This window comes from Microtus pennsylvanicus, chromosome 4 (genome assembly GCF_037038515.1).
Source record: "Microtus pennsylvanicus isolate mMicPen1 chromosome 4, mMicPen1.hap1, whole genome shotgun sequence".
Taxonomy (NCBI): domain Eukaryota; kingdom Metazoa; phylum Chordata; class Mammalia; order Rodentia; family Cricetidae; genus Microtus; species Microtus pennsylvanicus.
In genome coordinates this window covers 122645477-122652583 of record NC_134582.1, presented here as the reverse complement: position 1 = coordinate 122652583, position 7107 = coordinate 122645477, and positions in this window count along the sequence as shown.

The window sequence follows — 7107 nt, the reverse complement described above, 5'->3', positions numbered from 1 at the left end:
TAGAGGGTCATCCTCAACTACATAGTGAGTTTGAGGCCAGCCTGGGCTATGTGAGACCCTGTGTATATATTAATATATATGAAGTTTGACAATGAAGAAGGTAATGGTGTTGATGGAAAATCCACAGGAAGATATCAATCAACCATTTCAAATGCTGGCCTACAGCATGGATTAAATTTTCAAATAATCTGATATTAGAGAATCTTCAATTAAGATAGTATATAGTACAGATGTCAAAAGATCATATTCAAAAAAGTGACAAGAAATTAAATGGAACAATAAGTATTGCAATACTCCCTTTTCTGATATCCTCTAGGAAGAATTTAGAGAGGCATATTTGGTTTTATCAATCCCAATGTCATGTCAAAATATCCTTGTCTGTGGCCCCACTTAGCTTTCAATTTGACACATCCTAGAGTTATCTGAGAAGGGAGTCTTAGTTGAGTGGTGGCCCAGATTTTACTGGCGTGTGGAGGTGTCTAAGGGAGATCCTCTTACTTGGTTACTGATGCAAGAGGACCAAGCCCATTGAGAGCAGTACCATCCTAAGCAGGTATTCCTGAGCTGGCTGAGCATGGACCTAGGCCTGTGAGTGAGGCAGCAAACAGTATTTCTCTGTGGTTTCTGCTTAGATATCTTGCTTGAGTTCCTGCCCTGACTGACTTCAATCATGGACTGTAACCTGTAAGCTGAAATAAGCCTCTCACTCCGTTGAGTTGCCTTTGGTCATGGTAACAACAGGAAATAACTAAAACATCCATTGTATAAATCATGCAAGTGATAAGCATTCACCAAATCTTATAGTGAAACATGTTTTAAAGAGTATCTGTGGGGGCTGGAGAGATGGCTCAGTGGCTAAGAGCACTGACTGCTCTTCCAGAGATCCTGAGTGCAATTCCCAGCAACCACATGGTGGCTCACAACCATCTGTAATGAGATCTGGTGCCCTCTTCTGGCATGCGGGCATACATGGAGGCAGAATGTTGTATACATAATAAATAAATAAAATCTTTTTAAAAAGAGTGTCTGTATATATATATATATATATATATATATATATATATATATATATATATTACAGCTTTGGTTTTTACTTAAGCCTTTTGGATAACATCAGCCAATGGGCACGCTTTGCTTATGAGACTCCATTGTAGTAAGAAGGTATATAATTACAAGTCAAGGAGAAAAGGCCTTCCCAGAAACTCACCTTGTTGGTACTTGACCTTGACTTTCTACCTCCAGGTCTGGGAAATATAAAATTCTGTTATCAAAAGCCACCCAGTCTGCATGTTTCTTAACAGCCCAAAACAGGCTAACACAAGCTCTATTGGCCATCCCAACCAAGATACCTATATGCCAGACAAGCAATTCACACAGCATTGTACATCTTTATTGGATAGCCATGATGTTATCCTGAGGGTTGGATGATCTGTCAAATTAAACAAACCTGGTAATAGGAAACAGAAATCAGATGCAAATTGATGCTACATTAAAAGCTTCTCCCACCCCAGCAAACAGTATTTGCTCAGAATTATCTTCATACATTTTACTTCAGGATGAATATTCTAGTGTGCAGCTTTTAGCCCCACTCACCTAAGAAGTACAAATGCTGCCAAGGAAACACTATTACTTCTTCCCACTTTGCCTGGGAATGAGTCACAGTGCAGAGATGGAAGCCTGCCTGCCTGTGATGGCTGCATACATGGATGGCAATTCAAGGTTCTCGTGTTACATTTTCATCTGTGGAGCGGAATGTTTAGCAAACAGAATTTGATCATCATGAAACATACAAAACGAAGAGACAGCTTTTCGACCATATGCGTAGGCAGAGGAAACCTGAGGTATGGATGTGGGTGCTGGATGCCTTTCCTCAGGTGTAAGAAGCCACCCACCTGCGGCAGGTTGTGACGATACCACACAGTCCTCACCTGCAGCCTTTGCCCTTCACACTGCTTGGGATTACCGCAACTTCTTTAGGAAAACTCCTTCTTGTAGCTACCAACAGCTTGCCCTGAGGTCTCTGCTTCTCGTTTCCAGTCACCTGGGAGGTTTCATCGTCTGGGTGTCCAGTCTAGGGTAAGTTCTTCCTAAGATCCCTTTAGATATCACAGCATTGATTCTGTGCTGTGCTGTGTTAAATGGTTTTCCCCCATCCTCATTGTTTTTTATGAGAAATCTGAAGGACAAATCATTGGTGGCCTGGATGACCCAGACCACCTGCCTCCACAGTTTCCTTTGTAGTGCTCAGAATAGCGATGGGCTGAGGATATGGCTCAGTCAGCAAAGTGATTGATTTGCAAGCGTGAAGACCTTAACCCCCAGAATGAATTAGGAAAGACTATCTGGGCTTGGTGAATCCTAGTGCTGAGGAGGCAGCAACAGGGACATCTCTGTGGCTTGCCACCATCCAGCCTAGTTTACCTGGAAAGCTCCAGGCCAGTCAGAGACCCTGACTCAAAAATAAATAAATAAATAAATAAATAAATAAATAAATAAATAAATAAAGGTTGGTCAATAGCTGGGGTACAACACCTGAAGTTAGCACCCCTCCCCCACACCCACTTTCAAGACTAATGATAAAGGTGTGAAGGATTGGCAGCCAGAAGATCTACAACTCAAAGACGTGGGTCTTAACCAAGTTTAATGCAGATGGATTTGAGGACATGGTAGCTGTGAGGTGGTTCATTCATGATGGCAATGGGTTCAACTATATCCCCAGTCATGGTCCCCTAGAAAAGTGCTGAACCATGAACTCCTGAGAGCTTCCACTGGGCTCTCCTATACCTCACCAAGTTATGTTCAGTAATAAATCTCACATCTAGTTGAAAAGAGAGAAAGCATCAGGCATACAGCATCCTTCGACTGAGACAGAGGAGGCAAGGGCACAGACATGGAGGACCAGGAAAGCTCCAACTGCGTCTTTGTAGCTGTATCTCTTGTGTTCTCTATGTTCCTTTGTGATGAAGCAGTCTGGAAGCTGCAGCGAGGTTTCTCGTTACATCAGGAACTAAGGAACCAGCAGCACACTTTCCCCATTGCTACACACGTGCACTAACTGGAGGTCTGCAAGGCACAGAGGATTCTAACTTTGCTATAATCTCATTTGCAGTGTGGTTTTGACCCCACCTTCCAATCATGGGCTTTTCTAGAGGATCATGGGAAGAAAAATTACCAGGCATATATTGCCTACAATAATTTGGTAACAAAAATAGCACACACCTCATAAATATTCATTGAAACTTTAAAATTTCACAATGCAGAACCCAGGGCTATTCCCCTCCCTCCAGGTCAGCCTGCTCCAAGTTTTCTCCAGATTGTTCTGTGACTTTGCTTTGCTAAATAAACTTCTGTTCAAGTGTTTGTGTTCTTGGCTGAAATCTTTTCTCAAAGAAGACAAGAACCAAGAAAAACCCTTTATTAGGTAACATAATTTAGAGAGATTGACCAGAGTAATAGTGGTCCTCTCTTCCCACCCCTTCTAGAACAGGATGTCCTAAATATTTCAGTCGAGGGAATTCAAGTTTCCCCCAGGGTAAAGAGCACGGTGCCTTTTGGGTTCTGCCAGTGTGGTACCGTGACAGCTTTCCTGAACCTTGATCCCAAGATTTCAACTATTCCTTATTGCATCCCTGTGTGTATAAAAGTTGCTTTGCTTAAATTCTTGTGAGAATGTGCACACGTATGCCTGTGCTAGAAATAACAACCCAGATTTGGGGAGCTGACATGATGGAGTAGCTGCTGCCCAGTGGATCTACTTGAAAACTGATGCAATTACTACTAAGACTTCAACAGATAAGCTGGTCTAGGCATGGAATAACTCAATAGGGCAGCATCTTAGACCATAGCTAGTAGACAGTTACACTGGAGTCCACAACTAGACAGTTGGCGTACGTGGCCACTTCCTTATACAGGACTAAGGGGACTTGCTACATTTTGCAGAAAGAAAACAAAAACAACAACGAAGCCTAAAGTCAGAGCATTAACCTGAAGTCCAGGCTTCAGCATTTAAGAGTCGTGTAGGATAAACTGACCAACACTTGAATAATCAACCACACTAAATATATCTGGCACCTATTTCCAAAGACTTTTGTCAAAAGGAAACTAAATACATTCCACTATAATGTTCTACAGACCGTGAATTATTTGAAAAACCAACACCTACATAATAGCATCAGCTAAATGTATCTGGGTTCTCACAGTGTTTCATTAAGAGCACAAGGGTAAAATGAAAGAACAACAGTAACCAAAATCTCTAACACTTAGTCACTTGTTACTTGGCCACTGATTCAGTAACAGTTGCATAATGTTTAACATCATGGATTCAGCTCATTTTAATAGAACACAGCATCCTGAGCTACATTCCTCAGGGCATTAAATATATTGCTTGAGTAAAATGCTACATCTCAAGCCCAGGAGACTCCAGGCAAAATGAAAATTTTCAACAAACGCAGTTGTTTGCATAATGTCTTCTTGCAGCGTTTTCATGAAGCCGACCAGCTTTTTATTTAAGGTAGTGTCTCACTGCACAGCTCTGGTGGGCCTGGAACTTGATATGGAGAGAGATCAGACTGGCTTCGAACATACAGAGACCCTTCTATCTTTGTCTCCTTTTCAAGTTTCAGAATTAAAGTCATGTGTCACCATGCCCAGCCAGAAGTTTGGCTTTTTAAGCTTTTGAGGAGAAAAAAAAAAGAATATATCACAAATCCAGTTGTGAATATCTTATCTCTAGTTTTGTGTGTCTCGTTCATATTTCCCAGTTATGACAGGCTTTCCCACAGCCTCTAGGGCAATTTTAATATTATGCCACGTAACCTAGTCATGGCTTCAGGCCTTTATCTGAAGGTAAGGTATTTGCACATTTATATATTATTTAGTAAAAGTTAATGCAAGGCATTCATACAGACATGAATGAATTTCAAGTATTCTAGTAGTTATATTAGCTAAAGCCACAAATAGAGTTTACAAATTTATTTAACATATATAATATCATATATGTATGTGTGTATATATGCATTTATAAAATGTGTTGTGTGTGTCTGTGTGTGCATGCAAGCCTAGAGTTGAAATGGAATTCCGTTACAGGAATGATAGCATTTCCCTGAAAACCCACAGACTATCTAACTAACCCCTAGTGCCAGTCAAAGAAAGCCTTCCTTCAAGTTGTGGCCAGAGGGGCTCAAGAGACTCCTCAGACAACATGGAGCCGCCATTGCCCTTGGCATATACCTCTCAGCACTCGAAGGTATGACCCTGTCACACCACGTACATCAGCTGGGACTTGAAGGATTCGAGATGAAACTGACCTGGAAGTCTCCCCCTGAGGACTAGCTCCCCTCCCCAGGGACTCATTCTGAAAGGTGCTATGCAAGCTGCCAGGGAAGAAAAGCAATCAGCAGTCTGACCTGGATGTAAAACCTACAAACCACAATGACAGGCCCAGCAAAGCATCCCAGTGGTGCAGTAGTGTCCCTTTCATCTTGGAGGTATCCCGTTGGACTTAAGGCCCACTCAATGGGTGGGCATCCGTGCCTGGTACTGTAACCTAGACAACTACCTATGGTTGCTAAGGTTGTGGACCATTAGGAAAACGTTCTACTGCCCCTTTCCTAAGCCGATATGTTTTTATCTGCATTCTAAATGCTCATCCTTACACCCACAGATAAGTGAAGCTCTCACTCATTACCAAAGAAGTTTTTGTTTTGTTTCTGCAGCATATAGAGATGGTTCCAGAAATCCACAAATGGTCAAATGAGAGAACACACCATGGGGTTTGCTATCCCAATTGATACCGCTACAAAGCAATCCCTACATTAAGATTAAGGAAGCATCACAGAAGAGGAAGCAGAACGACTATAAGAATAAGAAGCTCGGGGTGTCTGTGAGATGATGGCTTCTATCCATGAACTCTCTACACTGAAATTTCCTAACCAAGAACTGCATAAGGACAACACCAATCAGCATGCCAACATGGCTGGAGGGAACTTCACAAGGTCCACTCCCTAGATGAAAAGTCTTTGAGTATTCAATGGCTGCTGAGAGAGTTTTCTCCAGGTAAACTTCCTAATAAGGTGTTCAATCCTGAAAGGTCAACACTGAACACATGGATGTAAGAGCAACACTGATTGAACTCTCTCTTTGTCTCTCTGTCTCTCTCTCTCTGTCTCTCTCTATGTCTCTCTGTCTCTCTCTCTATCTCTCTGTCCCTCTGTGTGTGTGTGTGTGTGTGTGTGTGTGTGTGTGTGTGTGTATGTAAAACAATAATAACTACAGAAGAAGAGGTCAGGAATTTGAGAGATAGTGAGGGACACAGGGACAAGCTGTGAAGGGTAGAAATGATATAAATAGAGTGCTCATATGTGCAATATACACAAAAAAATCTAAATTAAAAATGTTAAGTAAAATGGAGCAATACAAATAGTAAAAATGGTCAAAGTACATTATATACAAATATGAAGATGTCATGGTACAACTTCTTTGTTCAAGTAATACACATTAGTAATTTTTAATGAAAAATATAGTTGTAATTAACTCTTAACAATACATTTCATTTAATTTGTAAATGCAAAGTAAAATTATGACCACATGTCAAAATGTTTACAGTTTTATTTTCTATGCTGAGTGAGGGCTCATCTTGATAAACAATGCCATTGGCCCTGAACTCAGCTAAGAGAGACATCTCTGTGCAGATTTATGAGGGAATTTCTAAGGAGGACTGACTGGAGAGAACAAACTCCACACCTCTGCCTGGGGCACAGACAAAAATGGCCACAACAAACCAAAGTAACAATTACAACAATGTTGATAGAGATTTCTGTTATGCCAGGCCCCACAGCCGTTCAGTCCCAAAGAAACACACAGAGGTCTACGTTAATCATAAACTGGTTGGCCTATCAGCTCAGGCTTCTTATTAACTCTTATATCTTACATTAACCCATAATTCTTGTCTGTGTTAGCCACGTGGCTAGGCACCTTTTATCAGTGACACATTCTAATCTTGCTCCTCTGCAGCTGGGTGACGACTGCAGACCAAGTCTTTCCTCTTCCCAGAATTCTCCTGTTCTGGTTGCCCCGCCTATACTTCTTGCCTGGCTACTGGCCAATCAG